Raw genomic sequence first — 24,849 nt, 5'->3', positions numbered from 1 at the left:
CTTTGTTGTTATCCTATGTGACCGTCCCAGAGGAAAGGAATGACTGAGCACACACTCTTTTATTGTTTTAGTCCCGACCAGAAAGCAGAGAGGTTCACCCTGTTCGTACCCAGCTTGCAGGTAAAGGGTTACAGATTCTAGGAAGTATTAAATGCAAACTTTAAAGGATTTTATTTTCATCTACAGTCACATGATGCCTTAATACCCAATGACACTAACTACAGTATCTCATTAAGAGGTCATGCAAACTCCCAAGCTAAACAAGGGATTCTTACATATTTAACATTCAAATGCAGAAGCCGAGCTAAGCCATGGAAGATTGCAATCAGAAAAGAGCTGCACTTCCTGATCAGCATAAAAGCTACAGGTAGGAAAAGTTCTTGTTCCTTTAAACTTGTAACGCTGTGCTTTCAAGGGAAGCTGTTTACTGGGCATATTCTGTTCTCTCTTCATTTTTTTAGCCTTCAGAACAATGTAAGAGTTTTATCCAGAAAATACCTGATCTCAGTCATTTCACCTGTTGTAGAATTCGTATTGTTTTTATACTCAGAAACAGAGTCAGCTCTGCGGAAAGCCAAACAAGCCAATTCTTTAAGCAATGTCTGACTACTAGAAAGCTAAAACTAATATTCCTTAAGATCGCTTAGTTATTGAACTGGGTGTGTTAAGAGTCTGTGGGGTGAAGGGGGAGTTAATATGTCTTTGATGTGTGAAGGGAAGGGATTTAGAGCTCTTCTGACTTTACTTACAGTCTGAATTGCGTATTTTTCAGTTACTTCAGTGCAAATATATTTTAATGGATGTGGTTTCCTCACTGAACTTACAGAAGTTCTGATTTCCCCTTCTATAATTCAGTGCACATAAAAAATATCTTACAAAGGCTAAGCAAGGCAGATGGGAAATGTATTTCAGCGCTACACAAAAGGAAAAAAAAATTACAAACAGGGGAGGAAAGTGACCTGATGCTTTCGTTAAAACACTGTTAATCAAGAAGTAAAATTACATATAAGCACATCCGTATTCACACGGAGTGCTACAGTTTCACTGATACTGCTGTCAGCATTGCAAGAGTTCATTTTTTTCCACCTGCACCACAGGACTTTTCCAGGGCAGAATCTTTATCACAAAGCTCTTTCTTTCTCTCATGATAGTTTTTCAGTTGTTTACAGACAGTGTTTGAACCACTCACTACTTTAACTCCGTGGAAAGACTGCAGTTTTAGGCAGCAGACTTTACGTTATACTACAAGATCACTGCTGCATCACGAGGTTTCCACCCGTGGGGATTCCCACTCCATAAAAGCAGCAAGCAGGGTTTACTAATTTACTCACACAATGACTGTGATTGCAAGCAAACAATTTTCAGTTTTTCTGGTACATAATACTAGCACAAGCTAAAAAGAAATGGAAACAATATATATAGCTCTTTAGTTCAGATAAGCTCTCAACATGCTTTGCAAAAAGGACTTTTACCAGTGCTTAATGGATATTCAAAAGGTCTGAGCCTCAAGTTTATCAACAGTGCTTTAAAAAATGAGTATCACCATTCATTTCCAAGGTGTGAACACCTGAAACATATTAGCTCTAATTTTCAGAAAGGTGAAGATGAAAATAGGCCTAGTATGTCCAGCCTGAGACATCAAAAATCCTATTATCAAAGTAATTCTCCTTCTGGCGCCCCAGCAGAGGAGCTCACAGCTACGGTGCTGGGAAGGCAGAGAAGCCAGGGCACGTAGAAAGAACCATTCTTTATTTACTCTTACATAACTGACCTCTGCACTTGTTCAGAAACTCTTGTCAATAAGGGGCTTATTTGCACAGCGACACTTAAATCTTGGGGAAGAGAGAGGAATGCACCAGCCCCCAAATAAACAGCCGTCCTATTACGCAGCTTTTCCCTGAAAAGGAACATTGCGTCTTAAGTGCTAAGAACAGCCTATCGTGGCCAATCTTTTTTAAGAAATGTTTGTACAAATTGGGCGGGTCAGGGGAAAGTAGCACTTAGTAGTTCAGCAGTTAAAACTGTTGAATGTTTAATAGGTAAAATGCCTGGGTAAGCTGGGAGGTGTGCTGAAATGGAGCACACACTGATCCGTATGGGCACTCCGCAACGAGAAAGCCCTGGCATTGAATGAGAATGAAACGTAACTCATATCCTAAAGAAAGAAATACAAATGAGACATTTGCCTTCTAGCACTCTAGTAGCTCAGATGTTCTTTATGGCAACAATTTTACAATCATTACAGTAATTTGCACCAGTTTAATTATTACTTTTTGCTGAAGAAATTATCCAACCTATTATGTTGCTTTGGCACGTCAACACAGATGCTTCATGGGAAAAACACACAATTCAAACACTTCCATTTTGGTGTACAAGAACAGAGAGAGATTCTTTCAAACATATTACTGGAAACCTGAGAGAGAATTTTGCATTTAGACCTTGGGGGAAACCAAGCCAACACAAATATCAAAACACTTGCAAAAGTTGAGAAGAGTTTACACTTTACCCCAAAACCAGAGCAAGGCAAAGCATTCATCAAAAGCCAACCCTGGTTTTCGAAAAGACATGCAGGTATAAGAAATTTGTACCAGACTTTAGTCCAAAAGTGGTTTCTGCTCAGCTCCAGGCAGGTGAGCAGAGAGCAGATCCATGAGATGAAGTGAGCTGCAGCTTCCTTGGGAAGCCCAGTAGAAGGTGGACACATTTGGGAAGGATGCATGCAATGTGTCCACAGACTGAGGCCCTTCTCTAACCACACAACTGTGCATGCCTGATCTCAGGGAAGCAACTTCCTTGGGAGCAAGGACTTGCTCCAGGGCTTTACTGCGTGAAAGCCAAGGTGCCATGTGTACCCCAAAGCACAACTGCCCCTTTCCAAAACAAGGCAGCACAGAGAGCGGGCAGGAGCAAGGGTCAGAGGCATCTATAATGCCCGCCAGCCTCTGCATGGAGAGAAATGGGGACGGAGCAGGAGAGGGACCAGCATGGGGAAGGAGCTCTCCAGATCCCACTCCAACTCATGGGGCAGGAGGGTCCAGGCTCTATCGACCGCAGGGGCCTGAGGACTAGGGGCCGCCTCGGGCATCACCGCAGTGCTGCCAGGGGCCCTTAGGAAAGTCCTTCCTGTAACGCCTGTTTGGACGGCAAGCTTTTCCAGGAAGGCAGAGTCTTTTTCTGTTTGTACAGTATTTAATTAAATACGGCCTCAATATTGTCCACATCTTCCACTGCTACTGTTTGGCTGGGGCAGGGGGATGAAGAAAAGCTCAGTGGCACACACAGCCCACTGAAACACAGTGAAACTCTCAGCCAGAAAATATTCACTCTTGTACTTGAATTAACATTTCTCTGCCTAAATTTGTCCATCTGAGAATGATGTCAGAAGAGAATGCCAGAATCATCTACAACAACAAAAAAGTGGCCATAGTAAAATCTTTAGCATTTCTCTGAGCGTCCTTCCTTTCATGAGGAAAAACTTATGGTATTTTTAGCAGTGGCCAGTTGTTCCAGAAATCCCATGGGATTTCTATTTGAAACAGAACAGTGGGAATTTCTGTTTCTCAGTGGACGTGGAGTGCTGTGCAGTGTTGCTGGCAGCTGAATCCCCACTCCCAACGCAGTCCCCACGTTCCGCAGGGGCTCCCTCCCCTCCCGCTGCTGCAGAAAGAGCCCCCAAAAAGCCCCACAGACAGCGATGCAACTGAATAGCTGGGCTTTGCTAGAGAAGAAAAGCATTGGCTTGCAGGATATACTGCTAATGGGAATAGGTGCAAGGCGGTGCAGTTTTTAGCTTATTGAAAGTTTAATATCAAATTAGGCAAATAAGTGAGTTTTGGTAGAAAGGTCAAAAGGGACTATTGGAAAGAGAAGAAACAGTAACACTTTTCCTGCAAGCTCTCCTCTGAGTCACTTTGCTTGGACCTACAGAGAAACCTTAAAATTTTATTAAGAACTGGAAACTAAACACTTAATCTGTAACAATAGGAAGCAGAAAAACAAAACCTGTAAATTTCCTTTTTGATGTAATCTTTTCCTGCCTTCAGTCTTTATACAAGAGCTCATTTTAATACCGACTCTTCACTTTAACCACAAATGTCTTCTGCAAAGCCACAGATGCCTTCTGGTTAAAGAAGTGTTTCCGAGTCAGTATTTTATTATTAATCCACAAGAGTTACTCTTTTTCCCTGGGGAGAGCGAGGAGTGAGCCACCTCCTTGGGGCCTGCTTTCTTCGGTGCTCTCTTGCACGCAGATGCCTCCCCCCTGCTCTGCTGGGTTACCATCATGGCACTCGCTTCCCTCTTCTTCTTGCTGCCACTTTGCAACCTGCTTTTATCAGCGGGACGTTTGGGAGCACCCAGCTCTACCTCTCACCTCCAACACTCTGGCCCTGTGCAGGAGCCCAATCCAAAAAAAAACATTATCAGCTAGCACTGCTTTCCAGGCAGGCAGCTTGGCAGCGGTCCACTTGGGGGATTGTAATGCTCCTGATTTCGGATGCTGCTGCCCTGCCCTGCTGTGCCCATGGGCAGCGCGCACACAGCGAGCCTGGACAGCGCTGGCTTGGGAAGCAAACCTTGCTCACCTGCACCCAGTGGAAAAAGCGGTTGCTGGCGGCTCGCCGTGAGCTGAATAAAGCTTTGTTAAGGTCCTCTGTGCCCCTATTTTTGGTCTGGGCGGGGTATGGAAAAAACAATATTTACCATCGCGCTAGCTGTGCCCTTTGTGTGTTTGTTTCTGTGTTCTCTTTGTCCATGCAAACCTGGCAGATGTTGCACGGCTTAGTATTTGTGCTGCGTTTTTGTTGTCGGGATATGCGTATGTCTCCACTGAACATCAGGCTGTGTCTGGGTGGCAACGATACACATTCAACTGCTGGGCACAGTTTCATAGGCAAAGATGCAGAAAGGACAAAAATACCGTAAGATTTCATTTGAAATGTAAATGAGGCAGAAGCTACAGTCATCAACTCCAAACTGACGGTCTCCAGGGGCCTGAGAAGCTACTGCCACGTATAAGGTCTGACTTCTGCCCTAAAATCTCATTTTAAATTAAAATTGCTTGGGAATATTTTCCATTGAATTGGATGGACTCACTCAGAGTGTGAAAACACTAGTCCATATTGACCAGTATGCATCAAAAAGCAATGCTTGGTGCAATTGTGCAATTAATTACATTCTATAAAACTGTTTCTGTCTATGTATATGCACAGAGTAAAAACATACAAATTTGCTAATCAAAATTTGCTGATGAAAAAATTTGCTGATCAAAAATACATAATGGCAAACAACAGTTTAATAAAATACCTTTAAATCTGAGACTGGGATACTGCTACCACAGAGGCCTGGACAGAAGCACCTGGCAGGGCCCCTGCCTGCCCAGCCCCGTTAACCAAACACCCATTAACCGGCAGCTGAGCCTTGGGCAGGAACAACAGGAGAGGCCTCTAGATCTGAAGCATTTTCACTCCACGTCACCGTGCCCCAGACCCCCCTCACGTAGGCCTAAGTGGAGGTTTGCGGGACAGGCACTCGTCTGCATCTGCTACCTGACAGCCAGAGCAGGAGCTCCACACGGCTCGCAGCCCAGGGCATCCAGCAGGGAGGAGGACAGAGCAGGGCCACCCCGGCTGCCCTGGCCTGCTCCATAGGCTCCTGCGAGCTGCTCCGCGGCCAACCCCTGCACTGCAGCCATGGCACCGCGGCCTTGCAGTTGCTTCGTGCCTCCACAGCACTGCCGTGGCAGCCCCTTACACCGGCACCTCTGAAACGGGTACTGCCGGACCCAGCTGCACAGGGGATGACTATTTAGCTCACAATGTTCACTGCTGTCCTGCGTGTGGGGGAGAGCAGGTCTGGGCAGCGAGGGGCTGCCTCGGTGCCCCACACGGGAAGGCCACATCTGCATCCATCTCCCAAAGGCTCCCTGCGCCAGAGCAAACTGCCGCTAGGAACTAACGCGCTTTTAAATTTCAACCAGCGCTATCAGTTATCAGTGTTGATAACTGCCTTGCCATGAGGAAGTGTGTCAGAACGGCCAACAAAGTTCCTCCAGACAGCAGATATTCGCTTTACCGTAGAGCTATCTGAGACACGGCCCTTATGGTTCCACTATCACCTTTTTGGATGAGGAGCTTGGCTTGAAACGTCCCTGAGTTCCTATCCTACCATTGGGCATCACAGACTACTCCAAAAGTTGGAGGATTTCCACGTGTCAATGGAAATTAATTGCGCAATTCTAGGTGATAACTTTGGTGAATGCAGCCCATTCTTTCACACAGTACAGAAAACAAAACCAAAACAAAACAAAACCCCAGTAAGCTGTCTTGATTCCACACAAAGCTAAGCCTTTTAAGGGAGTGAACACCTTTTTGTAGCCTTCAAGTATTGTTCCTGTGCAATACTGAAAAAGGCTGCAAATATAATCAAGATAAGCATGTTTCAATTCAATAACAGAAAGGAGATTCAGCTGTACTTCACTGCTATCTTACCACTACCACATTTTATACACATTTAATCCTTTTTAATGCAGTAGTCAATACTTTGGATCTGTCTTATACTGAGAAATAATTACTGTAATTATTAACAAAGCCCCTTTACTCTTATTCACTAAATCATTGTGTCTAATCATTCTCTTAGCCACCTATCATCACTCAATGTCTGTTAGGGAAACTGGTTAAAAATAACCAAATGGGAAAGTCCACAGGCCCTCTCAGCAGCTCTTGATTAAATTACGTCTGTGCTTCACACATCAATCTAAGTGTTATATTTAAGAGAAAAGAGAAATCCTTTCAGTTCAAAAGAACCCAAGTGGCAGAAGAAAAGTGTGTCACATGAAAGGGTCTTTATTAAGATATTGTATCAGTTTTTCCTTGAAGATTTTTGAGTGTGACCTTCGGATGCTTTAGTGTTTTCTTTATTTATATCTTTAAAAGACTTTCTATACATTTTCACCATACTTTGAAACTACAGTCTGAATAATGATACGCTTTTCTACTGACCATTCTTCCTGTAAAATGATCTTGAGCAATGAGGGAAAAAATGAGGGGAAAAGAGAGAAAGGGGAAAGGGAAATAGGAAAAAACAGACACAAATAATGCATTTCAGACTGAAATTGATCCATTGATATGGATATACCCCATTAAAGATACTGATTTATATATCTTACACTGTTTTAGAAGGATTATTCTACTTTTTATTCATATAAGAGATCACTCTCAAACTACCTCAAGCTGAATAGGTGTAGGAAGGCTGCAAAACAATCTCAGAAATAACATTTGGAGCCAGGAGTGCCGCAGCCTGACCATCCACTGAAGTGCTGGACCGCCAACATTTGGTGCTCCCACACACAGTGCTGGCATTTGTCTGAACTGTGGACAAGCAGGGTTTGAAACAAACAACAGCATTACCATGTTGCTCACTAAGCAAGCTAACTCCATACCCGAAACCTTCCACTGAGGAAATAATCTTTTTCTGTAGAACCCATGTACTCATTTGCACCAGGCAGAGCTCACATTTGTGGTTTTGCATCCGTTCTCTACGCGTGCCCGAGACCGAGGCCTGTGGCCTGCGTGCAGCCTGCGCGCAGCCTCCTGCTCCTCAGAGCTGCTGGTGGCCACGAGTCCGGGCAGAGGCTGAGCTGTTAACTTGTGCCACCCTCTCCCTCAGTCTTGCCAAGAAAGATTATCTTTTGGCTTATTATCTTTTGGCCGAATTTACAGCACACGTGTTGTGGGTCATATCTACTCCTCTGCGTAGGTTTTGCCTTAGGCTAGCAGTAACAAACCAAGGATGTAACTCTTACAAAATCAAGGTATTTATAAACAGGTTTCCATATCTTTTCTTGCTGTTTACATTCCAGTTTGAACAGCCAGTTGTAACTTGCAATCTTCCCAGTAGATTTTTCAGTCCATTGGCTGTGCAAAACGTGATTTGTTTTTGCTACCTAAACTTCTTTTGAAACAATAAAACCTACGTAAGTCTTTTTCCTGTAGGCTCTATTTGCCTTTCAAGAAGCTAAAGTTGCCTGTTTTCCCCCAAAATCTGTTAAGTTATCAAGGCTCATTTGAAAGTCTGCGGTTTGCACTTTTTCTAACAACTGCATTAAAAGAGTATTTGTTAGGCTAAAGCAAACCTGCCTGAACTGCTCTAAAGCACACTTAGCACAGCTAATCCACTCGTGGAATGCTCCGCGACAGGGCCCGCATTGTTCCCTATCATGCCATGAAACAGCCCAGACCTACGTGTTCCACCCTTGACATGAAGGAAAGTTAACCATAGACTGAGATTTCTTTGTTTAACAAAACGGCTTCTTTCCTGGCCTGTTCAGTCCCACCTCATCTGGCATTCCCACCGCAATATGGCTCTGCCCATAGAACTCGCTGTGTGGCAATGAGCTCAACAGACCTCAACAGCTCACCTAGGCACTGGCACAAAATTCCTAGCCCAAGGATTGAGCCACCTCTTTTCTAGGCTTGGCCTTCGGCTCCTCAGTGTGTGCAGGACTGTACTGTTACGCTGTGGAATTTCGACTTGATCCCTGTTGGTTTGGTTTTCCTTACCTGCATGGCCTGCTGGTAAGGAACACAATGTCCAAAGATATCTAAAATAGCCCCTTATGGTACAGGAAATAACCCTGCTTTCACAAGAAAGATGTCAGTTAGATGATGGATTTTTCTCCCTTTTTTTTTTTTATGCTTCAGATAAGCCTGAAACAGTCAGGAGTTATCCCTTTTTCTTCTTCCACGTGGTTCTTTTACTTTCCAGGAGGAGTGAAATGTCTTCATGGAAGCAAGGATTGCTGCTGCTAGCAATAAAGCTTTCCATGAATGACCTTTTGGAAGCCTTCAGGTGAAACATCCGGAACAAGTGTGACATGTTTGCCCTGCGTGGTGTGAAATCACCCTGCTCCCGTTATACTTCTGGGCTTTTTCCCCCTCCCCTTCAGCAGGAACAGAGGAAGTTCAGCACTGATTGGCGTAGAGGATTTCCCCTGGAAAGGGGCTGTAGGTCCTTTACAGCGAAGCTTATCAGGAACAAGACAGTTGGCTTCAGCTTTTTTTACAATATTTCCTTGTTTGTCTTACGGCAGCATCTGCAGGCACCAGATGAGATAAAGGTCCCATTGTTCTTGCTGTCACAGGCACCCAATAAGGCATAACCTATTTAAACACTTTAAGACTAGAGTAGTTCCAGAATCGAGGGGATCCAGACACTTACTTTAGGGATAAAAAAAAATAATAATAATAATCCAGGCCCATTTGGCCTACTAATAACAACCATTATCCCAAGAAGTAAAAGCTCTGGGTGCCTTTGAATTTTGGAGGGGCTTCATCACAGGTGTCCCAAATCCCCAGCACTCGGTGACATCAGGTGGTCACTAGGCAAGAAGAGCTGCCACCGCCACATGCTGCCTTGTGGCAGCACCGCATTTAAATGTCTCAGAGCTCACCCAAAGGGAGGGCTCTGCAAGGTCAAGGGAACACCAAATCTGTGAACTGTACATTACCCTCGCCAGCAGTGTATATGCCACGGGCACACTGCAGTAACAGGACTTTAGACAGCTACACACGTTTCATGGCAATAGAGCTTAGGCATAATAAGCTCGGTGGTACCCAAGCAGCTAGGCAGAGGTTTTGCTGGTTGCTCCCTGGGAGCAGAAGGCTCGACCCGTGCTGGCCCCTGCACCAAGACGTGCACTGCTCCCCGCAAGGCCGAGCGCTCCACAAAGCCGCTCGCTGCGGGCACAGGGAGCGCAGGTCCACAAGGTCATAAGAAGGGCCACAAGCAGATTAGTTGGTCCTCTTCATCTCAAAGCCATCTTCTCCACTCAATCTTCCTACTCCACAGAATTAACTGCCCTAGTATTAATACTTTCATCAGTTTCCTCCTTCTTAGACTTTGACTATGGAGATATCTATTCCCTGAGCCTGAATTCACAAGTTTCCTTCTTTCATATTGCTAAACTTTAACATCTATAAAACTTTCTGCTACCTGAAAACACAACAAATAGAAATATATATATATTTCTCTTTCAAAATAGTTTGAACTACACAAGCTGTGTTTTAGTTGGAAAACATTACACAGTAGCATTCTTCCTTTCCAGAGGCAATAATAAGGAATTTTCACTCCTCTTACTACAGTCTGCAGCAAGGCTGTGGTTTTAAGACAATGTCTCAACAGAGGAAGCACCACAGATTAAACAGGGCTCTTGTTTTGTGGACTCCTTGTTGCTGACTACTAACTACTATCTGACCAAGTAGGCTTTTTGTGTTAAAAGTAGGTGGGAATAGGGGCCATGCTTCCTCTGTAGCCCTCCCGTCTCAGGCAAAGCCCCAGAGCTGGCTCTGGGCACCAGGAGGCTTCTCTGGGCTGTGCCTGCTCCAGCCGTCCTACGATGGCCTAAGTTTGAGGCCTCTAGTTCACAGGTTCTTCCCATCTTATGAGTTCAGAGTAAACCCTACGTCAAACAGGCTGGGCTTTTTCGTGGTACTTTCCTCCATTACTGTCCTTCAAATAAATATTTACTTTTATTCTTTTTAATACATCAAGCACAGCCCAAGGAAATTGGTGAGGTCATGGCCTACCACTTGGCAGCAGTCCAGCATTACAGAAATTTAGTTGTGACAGCCAAGTACACCTCAAGTCAGTCATATGTCACTGTGGGTGAAAGAAAGTTCTGCTACAGAGAAAATGTAGCTTTGATCCAAACATCTCAAGAGATAACAGGCCAGGTAACAGTGCAAAAAGCATTCCCTTTTGTAAAGAACAAAAACATCTTTTAGATAACATTTAGAGCCCAAATTAAATATAAACTGTGAAAGAAAAAAAAAAGCAAAAAAACCACTGTATTGGTTTTGTGATGTGTAACAGAAACCTAAGATTTTAATCTTTACTGTTTGACTTTATCATTAAAAATTTGGTTCTTGTCAAAGCTTGTCAAAGCTAACTATTAATTAGCTCTCCACTCATTGTAAGAACCAAATCACAGGAACGAAAGGCTAACTAAAGGCAGCAATTTTCATCCTCGTGAGAATTCCTTAATTTCAACAATTGCGGTACAATGCAAGAAAAGGAATTCTGTGCCAGAGATCTAACTGTCCTCTGCAAACTCCAAATTTAAGTAAAACTCCTACAAGACATGATACACAGCACTTGTTACTGTAAAGTCAAAAGGAATATTGATTTACAACAGTCATTGCATTGTCCACTTAAAATCACAGCAATACACAGCAATATAAATCACACGAGTTTGGTTAAGTTGAGCCTACAATAGGAAAATGAATAACTAAATTTGAGGCCCTCCTTACAGCTCATGTAGTCACAGACAGCAAACAGGGAGGAAGTCTCTCACCACTCAAACCATCCCATTGCCTACGAAAATGGCAGGTGACTACAACCCCTGGCAAAAGGCCGGGCAGCCAGCGTCACGCCAAGGCACCGCGTGGCCTCGGCAGAGAGGATGCGGGAATCCAGCCTTCATCGAGGGCTGCAGTCGCGCTGCTTTAGTTGCAAAACCATTGCTCAGAGCTGCTCATGGAGGGACCATTTCAAACTACATCCACAACTTGCATTCAAGTGTGGTGTTGAACTAACACAGTTAAATGGCAGCAATTTTATACAGGAACAATGCGCTGATTTAAAATTGGTTTATGTTGATTAGTTTACTCTTGCTTCAGAACAGTGCTATTTCTGTGGACAAGCAAGGCCATAGATGCTTGGGATGCTCCAGGCTCATGGGATTAACAACTTTAAATTAGGGAAAAGTGATTTAGTGCTCCAACAAGAACTTTCATTTATTTCAAAGGCTTGGAAGCCAGAACCATCACTCCCTAATTTTATCCAAATGTTGATGTCGTCAATGCATTTCCAAATAGCTTTTAATTAAGTTAAATAAAGAAAACAGATGCTGCTGAAGAAGTGCCCAGTTATAAGAATTTCTGTTTCTAAATAAAACTGCGTTAAACGCATAACACCAGTTGTGCTGTGGGATGTGATACACACGACTGAGTTGATAGGTGTTCAGGGGGACTTTTGTACTGTTTAATATGTCACTGTGAGCAGTCAGCATGCAGATAATTACATAAATATAGAGGAGTGGGTCTATGGCCTCCATTTCTCTAATTAAAAAAAAAATAAAGTATAAATTGCATAAATCATACTCAGTGGCATTCACTTGTGCCTACAGCAGCTTTTCTTTTTCTATGGAAAAGATTAATCTGCCCACACCAAAAATGTCTTTTTTCAGTTTTCTTAGCACCACCAAACACACACAAGACAGACAACCTTCAGTTTTTAAACCATGTTAGTTCGTGGTGCTGCAACCCGAGTCCCATCCAGGTAGGACAGGATCTTAAGAAGTTCGAATTGTAGCAGAGTGGAAAACTGAAGCAAGGGGAAAAGGAATGGAAATCAGGTCAGTCTAACTGAATTGCAGCAGTTTGTCTGCGAAACACCTTTACTGCTCACTTGGAAAGGGCTGTAGCGACCACTTTAGGGAAGTGTTCTCATCTCTCTGTGGCTGCCTTGCCGAGGGGACTCACCGAGGAGCACAAACTCTGCTCGCTCTGGTGCTGGCAACTGCAGGGGCCCAGAGACACTCACCACAGTGAGGCTTGATGTGCCTGTTAACCCTTATATGTGTGTTAAGTTTTATCAAAAACGCCTTGCTTTTTCATCCAGAAAAGCTACCCTGCCCCAACCTGGTCTTGTTTAATTCAGAAATACACAGGGAGCAAAAGGAAAAAGGGGGAGAGGAGCCGACCCCGTGGCAGGGGGCTTCCCAGCCTTTGGGAACCGTGTTACCTCTCCCACTCGCAGCCGGAGCAACGCGAGCGAACGCGACACGGGCCCTGCTGTCTGCTCCACTCAGCACCACACGTTTTAAGAAAGAAGAAAAAAGCTCCGAATGAAATCTCATTTTCAAAAGGATTATGCAGGAGCAACAGGAGGAAGCAGCCTTTGAGACTCGCTTTTCTATTTTAATGGTGGAATAAGCACTTAAATACATAGATGTAATATTAAAGTATTAAAGAAGGTATGATACTGATGATACATATTTACACACATCTGTACATAAGCTTTGTGTGTGTGTGTGTGTGTATATATATATATACATACATATATATATATATGCACAAACACAAAATCCACAAACTAACCACAGCAACAAAGGGCAGATGCACACACAACAAAAGCAAGGAGAAAATCCTGCTTCCAGCTGTGTGTTGGATAGCACTGAAGAGGCAAAGCGCGAGCTGAAGCACTCCTGTTCCTCCTCATCCTTCCCTGGGTCACTGGAATTGACACACTATTAGGAACTATAATGAACATACCCCAGACTGAAGCTGGGGCCTCAAAGGCTGCACGTGTTACCCAAATACATGAATGAACACTGAGCACACCAGGATGCTTTCCACCACAAATCTATTTCAAGTATTTCACTAAAAGAGTCATGTTTGACTAATTATAACTCAGAACATTTTGCAACCACAACCACAGGAAATACCATTTCCCAAAGTTATCCAATTTTCAAAGCCTTCAGCATCATGTATGTCTCCCTTGTATCACAAAAGCCTTACTTTTAAAGCCATTTCTGTAAGTTGATTTTTGACTGAATCGCTAATCTTCTGACTGAAAGGATTAGAGACCTAATGTATTTTCTTAAGGGATTTTTCTACTTATGGAATCAGCCTGCAATCTTCTCACTCTACTCATGACACAGGATTTACTACCATCCATTTCCACACCCTCAGAACTGGGCATGGAGGGAAACCACGTTCTGCAGGAGGCTCCCCATGGCTCTCTGCCCATGGACTAGCTTATGATGGTGCATTGCACTCTTCAGAAACCTGTGTAATTCCCATATCTAAATTACATGCTGCTTTGCCATCACTGATGGAAAAACTGACAGCGACTGGGAGGTACTTGAGTATCTGGGAATACTACTTAGGAAGCGAGCCAGGTCTCAAGCAAGGTAGCTACAAGTGTAGGTGAAAGCTGGCAAACGAGGAAGCGTTGGACACATCTGTATCAGGTAGTTGTAATGAAGGTGTCTGTGGAAAGAAAAGATGCACAGTGCACACATCTCCTCCCACCCTCTAACCCCACATATCCCAAATAGTTCCATGATTTGTTATAAGAACAGAGAGAGCACAAGCTCCTAGGTAAACGTGAACAAGGTCATCCAAAACCACGGAGCAGAGGCCCTGCAGCGAGCCACCTCTCCAGCCCAACACGAAGGAAAAATCATGTCCTCAGACTTGCATGTCCTTGGCTCTGCGCACACGTATTTCACCTGCCACATAACCCCAGGAAAGCACAAGCGGGAAGCGAGGCCTGGTGTTTGGCTCTGGAGCACACAGGGCTCCGAGCCTTTCCCAACCGCCTCCCCACGAGGCTCCTGACGCAAGGCAGGGATGGGCGAGACGCGGAAAGCTGGGCTCAACTGCGATAAGGCAGCAAACAACTCGCCTGTGACTCCTCACGCTCCACAGCAATAAAGCGGCAAACCAACACACAGCCAAGTCTGAGACCCAAGTCCAAAAGATTCACGGTCCTGCTTGTACCAAACTTAAAGGCCACAGAAGTTTCTTCCTCTGGCCCTTGGAGAGCAACTTGGAGGAGACAGAGCAGAGCAGACAGCACTGAGTCACAGCTCAGCTCATGCTAATGTGCACCATGAACTGCAGTGACAAAGGAGCAGGAGAGATGCAGCCCTCTCTACCTGTGCTACCCCGAAAACGGCCTTGCCCGGTGATGAGGCGGGAGTAGCAGCTGGGAACGAGGCCTCTGCAGTTGTCCTGTGTGAGACACCGGAGCCTGAGCCCTCACAGGGAACCGCACTCCCAACATCAGGCTGATCACAGAATCACAGAATACTTAAGGTTGGAAGGGACCTCTAGAGATCATCTAGTCCAACCCCCCTGCACACGCAGGGTCACCTAGAGCACGTGGCACAGGACTGCGTCCAAGCGGGTTTTGAAGATCTCCAGAGAAGGAGACTCCACCAGCTCTCTGGGCAGCCTGTTCCAGTGCTCTGTCACCCTCACTGTTAAAACATTTTTCCTTAAGTTCCTGTGGAACTTGAGGATTCTTCATGTGATGAAGTGCCTCCTGGTACAGCTTTAATAACAATTTTTGTAATAACTTAAAGAATGAGTAAAATATTTGATTTAAAGCAGTTACATACAGATGAGAAAGCTAAAATATTTGTTCTTCAGTTTAATGAAAAAATGCTCTCTCATAACAAATGCAGAGACATAGCACACCAGTCGCCTGGGGTCTGGCATTCTTTGCAAACATTTCTTGTAATACGTGCTCTTGTTTTGGCACAGGAGTTTAACAAACAAGGACCATGGAGCTTTTCAAGCTATGAGTGTCTCACGGCAAGGAAGAGAGGACTAAGACTTTTACCAGATTAAAACGTGCAGTGACTTGCACTTTTAGAACTCACTTTGAATCTTAATTCCCACAAATATAGTTAAAAAATACACTCACAAGTCCAGTAATACTGTTCTGAAACTTAGACACCTCATTCTCCCAAAGCCCCAGCTCAGGTCCTGCCCACAAAAGTCTCTCTGAGAAAACAAAATTCAGATTTTAATATAAGACAGTCTGCCATTAATATAATGGCAGTCTGCCATTATAGCTGCTTTTTCAGTATTTGAATAAAGCATCACTGTCTTCCATGACTCTTTTCCTGAAGACTAAGCCACATTAACAAAAAAAAAACAAAAGAAAAAAATACCAGTCCACATAGAGAAGTCAGTATAATGCTCTGAATTACTGGTTCTTCTAGCATAACCACCTATTCTTAGTATACATTTTCCAAAGTTATAATGAAACATACGCTCTAATACAGACTGTAGGGAAGGTATAGTCATCTTGTTATATAATATATACGCCAGGGAACATTTAGTCAGATTGAAGTTGCATAATATCAACTACCTGAGGGGAGTTTGTGCAACTTCTGCTAAGGTATCTGGAGCTGACCACAGGTCTGAAATTGAGTCTGATCCAGCTGGGCAGCTTCAGAGCCTCTCTACATATAATAAGACAGAATTAAGAATACAAGAAAAAAATAAAGCCATAAATATCCTGCTGTAGGCACAGTTTTTAGAAGAATAGGCTTCTCTTTTCTTTTAAATGGAGAGACAGGATAATCCTACCTATTTTTTTTACATGTATTTGGGAATTCCACACATAATTAAATTCCACTAGGATGAAAAACATCCTTTTTGTTTTCCCCCACCGTATCCTATTAATGCCCTTGTTGAGCAGAACTCAGGTGGAACCAGGGAAGTGACACCAGCCACCCAATGCCTTCGAACCGGCTGCTGCCTCGTGGCTACGATCCGAGTGCCTGGAGAACAAGGATTTGTTGCAATCACTGGCTTGCCACCTGCTTGAGGCACCCAACTGTATCTAGCACAGCCATGCTGGCAGGCTTTCACGGGTAAATACACAATAACATTTGTGTGTTTACAGCATCTGCGAAAGGTGTGGGGAGGACCATTGCTCTGCGGCATGTTTCCAAAGCAAGTCAAACCCATTAATTAAATCCATTCTCTTGTCCTGCTTCAAAAGGAAAAACAGAGCTGATTTATGGGTATTGACAGCTGCAGGAACCAGGAGTTGTTTTTGGTCTCTGCTTCTAATTGATTTTTAAGCATCTGGGTAGGCTGATTTCTCAGATTTGGATGATACAAAAGGCTACACGTCCTCAGCATGCACGAGGAAAGAAAATGAAGGTGCTCCAGACACAGACTGCTGCCTGGCAAGCTGCCCTGCTTTCTCAATTCCCTCTGAATAACACTTACAGAAACTGGGTATCTGAACACCTTTGTGCCCAAGCGACTCCCAGGATGAAGCTCAAGAAGTCCTGCTCCCAAGGCACTTCTTACCTAGTCATTTCTTATCTAGCCGGTGAGAAGATGAGAAATAAATGGTACCTGAGAAGCAGCATAGTTTACTACAGCTGACAGTTCTCCTGCTAACTGCGTGCCCCTCAAGAAATTGCCTCAAATTTCTTCTTCTAGAGGGAATATAAATGTCTCTGTATTGCCAGATCAAATGGCAATATATGCAAATAGCAACATACAGCAAGAGAGCACGGATTTCATCTGCTTCTCTTCTTCCTTGTTCTTCAAACAAGGCACACACTGCTAGTATTTTGGCCTGAAATCTGAAGGTCAGCAAACAGAAACCTTTAACACCCACTCAAAGAATAGGAAATTTTTACAGACATGGAAAACTTAAGATGCAAAACTTTGACCCCACATTTCTGGGCTATCTTTATCCATAAAGGACTGGGCAAACATAGACAAGTAAATTAACACTGCACCTCCTGCCCTGCCTTATGCTGTTGTCGCAGACACTGCCAATACAGATCAAAGTTTCCTACACATTCATGAGCTGAGACCTGGGTGTTCACGTTGTGTAACGTGCTGTAGACCTGGGTTGACTTCTACTATGTGAAAGGCTGAGCCAGATAACTCAAGGCGTCCCTTCCTATTCAGTATTTCTTCGATTCTACATAGCACTTCATAAAACAGAAAATAAATTTATTTTGTTGTGATTCATCTTGCAGGCAGCAAAACCTTGGCTAGCCACAAGGATAGCACTATCTAACATGGTTCATGATTACTATGTGCCAGAAAGAAATAGAAAGTAGCCCGCACAGTCTGTGAGACTGGCAGAACAAACAGAACATAAAAATCTCTCTTAGCGCCAATAACCTAAGCTTTAGAAGTGGCCTTCCTAACAGATAGCAAAAATAACCTGCATCTAGGCACATATGGGCACATGATAACATGCTGCAAGAGCAGCTAAGCAGAGAGCATTATCATAAGCTGCCTTGGCTAGTTGGAAGATGCTAATAATTTTTCAGAAATCCCTTGTCTCTATTTGGTGTAGTTACAGACAACTACACCAGCAGTTTCTGGCACTTTCAGCTTTCAGCAAGGCAAGCAAACCTCGGCGCACATACGTGGCAGCTGGAAGCTCAGCCAATGCAGCCCAGAAAGCAGCAGGATCACGGGGCTCTTCCTGATGAGCACTGCCAGCTGGAGCTCCCTCCTCCTGCCAGCCTGGCTTGTCCACTCAGCAGATCACCTGCACATCCTTGGTTGCTGCTCAGGCTCATCACAAACCAGGGAGATCCAGAAGAGCTGCTGAACACTGTTGATTCAAATGCTAATTAATGAATGGTGCCTCGGTTACACACTTACCTATTTAATACTATTAGTGGCAAGGTTTATATTTACAAGGAGCATAATGGCATAATTCAAGATCTAGTGCACTAATAAACATAAACAATGTGTGGAAAAGCCTCTTAAAATTCAAGAAAGATTAATAAATAACCTCAAAAAAAATTTTAAACTTACTATTTGTTTATTCTCCTCCTTAGCAAGGTAAGCTAGCTTTAGACCTACATTTTTATTTTTCCATCTTAACATAGAACACAAGGGAGAAGGATACAGTTTTACAACTGAAAAATAATTTCTGGATTCCAAGCATTGATAGAAGCAATTTAAGATTTTCAAAATAAGCTTTGATTTCATAAAGCTTCTCAATTTATGACCTTGCAACAGAATCTTAAAGGTCTGAATTCTGCTCCTAGGAAGGTCAATCCTAAAACTGACCTTCATCTGATGACCTATCATCAACCCACAACAGGCCTATGTTCTATAGTGACCCTCTCATAAAGTCCATCTCAGCCTGCCTTGCACAAAGAGCACCCTAACACACCCCTGTGTGAACATTTAGAGTGAAACACATGGCCAGAAGTGCAAACAACGTATTTCCCAGCGTGGACATTGACAGAACCACTCCACATGCACCACTCGGTCAGAGAATGGACACAGATCCATTTAAAATGAAGGGATCCGAAGTAGAACAAGAAGGTAAATATAGAAATAACTGTCCATGGTGTTTGAAAGGTTAATTCTGTGCAGCACAAAGATCACGCAGGGTTTATGGTAACACAGGCTTATGACACCACATTTAGATTTTGAGCGTATGGCTGTGAGAGAGCTTATTTCCCAGCAACTAAATGAAAGGAAAAATGCAAATTGGAGCTTCTGCTGCACAGAAGCTACAGAGAACTGTAGCACTAAGAGAACTAAGTGTACTTAGTTCCCAGTAACTAAGAGACTTTTTTTTTCTTTTTTTCCTTTAATTCCAGGTTATTTTGGAATGTGAAAGCTACTTGCTTCTTGCATCCGTGACAACCATGCAGATACTACTGCCCTGCATAAACAACCTACACTGACATGGTAAGCACACTCCAAAGATCACATCTCTCTTCATCTGTAGCTACATCTTGCAGCAAACTGGAGCAACTTAGTATGCTGGCTTTCTCAAAGTGACATAAAAAGTATTAAACAACGTAAGTGAACAGGATGTGGCAACACTCCTTGATTTACAAACATTGTTTTCTCCATCACACAAAGTTTCCAAGGACATCTCAAAAGGGATGTTGCTAAGCAAAGATGACCTAAAAAAGAATATTTAGCTATGAATTAGTTGTGAGTGTAATTTGCAGGAATAACAGCCACATTCCACACTACCACCAAGTAAAAGAGGAGAAAGCGCCAAAGGCCATGAAAAGGGGATATTTTTAACTCAAGTTTTTAAATACAAACATAGAAATGGTTTATGCCTCATCCTGGTTGACACAGAGAAAATTAACTACTGGTTCACTAGAAAGTCAGCTTCTTCAGGTATTCTTTTCTTAAGCCTCAAATATTTGACAGTGAAATTTCAGCATTTATTTTAACATGGTATGTAGACTATTTGCAGCTTCACTAACCCATGGCTTTTCCTACTAAAACAAACAAAAAACACCTCTTTGGGGTCAAAAGACAGTCAGATACCTTGTTATTGTCAGGGGGAAGGCAGAAGTTCACAGTGAAATCATCTACCTCTTGACAAGAGGTAAGGGGGGTATGCCTACCACCTACCAACAGCTATGACCTCCATCAGCTCTCCTTTTTGGCATTTTTCTTTCCATTTCCAGAAAAACATGGAAACATATCTTGTAGTAGATTGAAAAGAAACAAACAAAACCCAATTATAAACTGGAAGAAAATCCTTAAACTGGAAGAAAATCCTGCCACTCCACAGTTTTTTAGACAGACAAAAGCAACTCTCCAGAGATAAGAATGCACCACAGAGCTTAGTTAAAACAGGAGGAACCTTTTACACTGGTTAAATAAAATCTGCATCTTTTCAACATGTGGCAGGAGGCCATGATTTTATTTTCATTTAAAAGCACCATGGTATGTGTAAATGTTTAGGCCACAGTTTACACAAAACAGATGAGGACATGAAGACAAAATTACACTGTTAAGTAAGATTAATTAGAGATTAGGACAGAAATTAAATGGAAGAATCTACATTGTAATTAATAATGACAGCTATATCAAATAAGAATAGAATTAAGGTAGAAGGAGACACAAGATGACTCATAAAAAAAATAAGGATAGTAATGAACAATAAAATATTCTTCTCAAGCTTTATTATTTCCTCTACCTAACCTACAAAAGGCACTTTTAACAGATGCTCAGATACTTTCTCAACTCTTTGCATCAGTGTAAGATTGAACAGGGCTATAAATCTCCAAAGTGCTGCACAAACATTAAGCTCTGGGAAGGATATGAAACTGCAGTGAACAAGGTAAGTGAAGCGACTTGCTGTAGGACAACAGAGCAATGCGATGAATCAAAGGCTTCCACCCAGACTCTCCTTCACACTGAGTCACATCATATATCTGGGCCACCTGAACTGGATTCCAAATCACAAGCCTCTGAGTTACAAATCAGCAGTATGCACTTATTTTTAAGTCACCTTTCAGGCTCTTAATGGGAAAGCTTCCACCTATGGCACTGTGTGCTGTTGGCTTCCTGATGCTGTGGGCTCGCAGAAGCTGTGAAACTACCTGAGCAGCTAAGGGGACTTTCAAACCTGAAAGCTAGCTGTGACATTTTAAGAGAACGTTTAAGACCTCAACCAAAAATGTGGTTCATATATTTGTTTCTATGCAAATCCAGGGTATGCAAACAAAAATGGGGTAGCAAAAACAGTAGCAACTGCAGTGACCCTGTCTGTCATCCCCAGCCCTGTTACCAATTGATGGTCAATTCATTAATCACAGAATCATTAAGGCTGGAAGAGACATTTGGAGATCATCTGGTCCAATAGCCTCCTGCTCCAGCAGGGACACCCAGAGCACGTGGCACAGGGTGGCATCCAGGCGGTCGTGAAGATCTCCAGAGAAGGAGACTCCATGACATCCCTGGGCAGCCTGTTCCAGGGCTCTGTCACTCCCACAGTAAAGATGTTCTTCCTGAAATTCAGACGAAACTTCCTGTGTTTCAGTTTGTGACCACTGCCTTTTGTCCTATGGCTCACCACTACTGAAATGAATCTGGCCCCATCCTCTTTACATGCTCCCCTAAGATATTTCTATATACTGAAAATAAAGTGCTGTGGTTTAGATCCTAAACAATTTGTGCTGATAGGGATTACAAGGCCATAAAAACCTCACCGTTTTCCAAAAAAACATCATCCAAGTTCAAAAATGACCCCAGCACATTCAACACTATTTGGAATACAGGCTAGTAACACAAGCTGCACTGAAACTTCACAAATTATTGTTGTCGAAGCAGAGAGATGCTGGGATCAAAGAAAGCACATGGTACACATTCTAAAATACACAGGAAAATACACTGTTTCACAAAAATGAACTTTGTGATTAATATTTATTACAGCTTTGCACGCACACACAGATCCACATGGGCATATGCCCACATTCCACTTGCTATGAAAAATACAAAAAATATTAATACTTTAAATAATGCAAAGGCATCTGCTTTGTTTTATTCCAACTCTACCAGTATCTTTCAAATTTCTCTCTGCAAATTCACAGCAGAAAACATTTCCCTGAACTTTCCGTTTAGCCCAGAGCGTACTTATCTGAAAGAACAACAGCTTTACCAGATACCTGGAATATTATTGAAATGCCAGAGGCATTTCTTAAGTTTCCAAGTTCCTGAAAATCTGAAGGAGAAAGTTCTGACAAGCATAAGGGTAAATTTTAGCTGATTCTATAAATATCCCAGCCCCTAGCGAAGAAAAAGGTTTTTGATGTTTGAAGATTTTCTAGTTTTATTGTTGCTGCTTGGCGTATAAACATTTCACATGAGCCCTAATCCACGGTAGCAGGCAGGCTCATGCTCACTTTAAGCAGGTTAGCATTCCGATTCAGCTCAAAGGGATGAGCATATTACTCAAGTGATCTGCTTGATCATTGTCTAAATTAAGAATTTAGAAAGGCACAGTTTTCACATTTCTAACCAGTTTTCAGTAGTCAGCCCCCATCTCACCTCCTCCACTTTGCGGACATGTGCAGAGACCATTTACAAAATGCTGTTTTATTATTGCAGGATCAAGACATTTAAAACAAACTTTTCAAGCAATCAATGGAGTACAAACTGACTGGTAAGCCTTTTTTTATTCTCCTTGCGTGGGTTTAAGATTTCCTTGCTCTTCACTATTATTCCTTCAGCACAGCAGAATAGAGAAGCTTTGTGGTAGCCAGCGCTGGGTGACAAAACTGGTTCTTAACTGTGTTTCTTTCCCCTAATATTTCTTTATTAGCAAACAAAAGCTTACCTGTTTCCACTTTAAAGTTCAGAAAAAGTTAATTACCATAAAGCAGAAATACAAGATACAAAGTTGACTCATTCTAAGTCAAGTTTGACTCATTCTAAGTATCAGAGGAGAAAATGATGAAAGGCTGGCAAAGGTTATGAGAAGGACAAACTAAAACAATGGTGAAGAGAAAGAGAAATTTAGTGAAGGAGAAAAAGTTGAAAAATATGAGAATTGATTTGAGTTCAAGAGGAAGAGCACACTGACCTCCAACAGTTCCCTTAGCAAAGGGAAAGCTGCAGGTTATTCCATTAGATGGACAAATCCAATATCCTGACAATTTTAAGAAAGCGCCTGGGTCTTTTTTCTTCTTCTTCATCCAGAAGGGAATGAGTGAGTCACATTGTTTCCAGCTTTATCCAATTTTCTTTGTATTAAAAGAGGCTAATGTTCTGAACGTTAGAACACCACCGCACTATCTGCCACTAGCAATCTGCTGGATCATCTAAACAAATCGGAAGCATTTGAAATATTCAAGACTAGAGGGCCACAAAGCTCCAGCTGAAGACCCCAGCTGGGATCACATATCCTACATGCTGCCTACAGGCATCTACTCAAAAACTCCAATATGTGGTTGAGGCAACCTCCATAGATATCCAAGCCCTTAAGTAAAAAGGTATGATACACTTAAAGGATAAAGGCCTGCTAAATACCAGCAGTGTTTCTTCATACCTGTGACAAAAAACAAACAAACAAACAGCAAAAAAAAACCCCACAAAAAACCCAGTAAGCCTATTCACAAACTGGTCTGCAAACAGAACATGAATTTTCAATAACCCAGGATGCCAAAGCTACTTATGAGTTAACTTGTACATATACATTTAGTTCACTTACATGTAACATTTTAATATTAAAAGCTATTATTATTTTCCTATTTAAATACTAATAATTGCAATAAAAATTGCAATAATTTTATAAATTCTGAAGTGAGTCAAGTTCCCACCTCCTCTCCCTTCTCCCCCTTCCTCTGTTCACAAAGTGCATCCTAGATCATGTAAAAAGTCAGTCTGACAACAAGGTATTTTTTTAAGGTTCTGCTACCTATAGCCCCCGAATTGCTGCAGAAGGCCAGAAAACTGTTACTGGTTTCTGCTGCTGAAGTCACAAAGTTTATACAAGAGGGAACAGCAGCCAGTAAATGAAAGATTCTCTCTGGGATGCAAGGACGGCTCGGTTTCAAGCAGCACGGAGTGTGCTGCTATGCTGCGAACTAGTGGCGGTTACACACTGCAGTCACACCACGCTGCTGGGATCCCGCCTGCCTGGAGCTGGCTTCTCCCAGGCTTCATCCTGGGGCAGTAGGACGCAGCCTTTGCACCGACTGCAGGATCTTTTTGGTTTTCCTAATGGCCCAAACAGAAATTCTGATTCACAACAGCATTGGCACAATAAAATGAAATTATTCCAGAAGGCCATAAAAAAGACAGAAAGATAACAATATTTTTATTTGAAGAATAATCCAAGTTGAGAAAGTATTTCAGTATTCAAACAGGCTCACTGTCTTCAGCTGCACTGAACTCTGAAAATGGAAGTCTAAGGAAAAGTGACTTCTGAACCAGAAGACAGCAAAAAGCAGCTTAGCTGGCAGCTGTGCTGACATATGAAAGTCAAGCAAAAACTTTGTTTTCCCTGTCAGTGCTGCAAAGAAAATCAAACTATGCAGTTTGTGGTTTGTTCAGCTCCAGGAGGAATAAGTGCTCTGAAAGCCACACTCTGCTTTTACTTGCATTCTACTGATGCTCCCTGGTGAGGAAAACGAGGCAGACCATGGCGGTTAGAAAAGAACCAGATTGGCCCTGTGTTGCTAAAGGTTCTTGGGGACTGTGGTACCCATTCAAACCAGGGACCTGAGTGACCAAGGAAACACTGATTTTCTCCCGAGTTCCTGGGTTCAGCGCTCCTGCGCGTTTCGCTCGCACGCAGAGGCCGAGGTCTCTGGCTGCACCTCACTACATGCTCCTGTTCATCAGTTTGCTCAGCACTGTCCCATGCAGGCAGGCAGACACAGCCAGAAGCAAGTCTGCTACGGGACAGACCTTCGTACTCTTCCCGACCCCAACAACTGCCTTTCTCAAATTCAGCTATGGTTCCTGACATCTTTTACCAGACACAACAGCATCTTTGACCTATCTTTGA

The 24,849-nt window shown here is 42.9% G+C and overlaps 1 protein-coding gene across 3 annotated transcripts in view; it reads left to right on the top strand.

The window, feature by feature from the left end:
* The first annotated feature begins 250 nt into the window (after positions 1-250).
* The window catches only part of PGCKA1 (PDCD10 and GCKIII kinases associated 1), a 38,300-nt gene continuing 13,701 nt past the window's right edge, over positions 251-24,849 (top strand). Inside the window, exons 1-3 of one of the 3 annotated variants that reach the window (XM_010223252.2) lie at positions 251-367; positions 19,184-19,274; positions 22,446-22,500. The gene's annotated coding sequence lies outside the window, so the exon portion shown is untranslated. Of the gene's footprint in view, positions 368-19,159; positions 19,275-22,445; positions 22,501-24,849 lie in introns of those variants that run through there. The other 2 variants (XM_088524346.1, XR_015913335.1) reach the window with 2 other exon arrangements.

Source organism: Tinamus guttatus, unplaced genomic scaffold (assembly GCF_059628265.1).
Source record: "Tinamus guttatus ecotype Peru unplaced genomic scaffold, ASM5962826v1 Tinamus_guttatus_pri_ptg000210l, whole genome shotgun sequence".
Taxonomy (NCBI): Eukaryota; Metazoa; Chordata; class Aves; order Tinamiformes; family Tinamidae; genus Tinamus; species Tinamus guttatus.
Note: the sequence above shows the minus strand (reverse complement) of the source record. Positions and strands in the feature narration are given on the sequence as shown.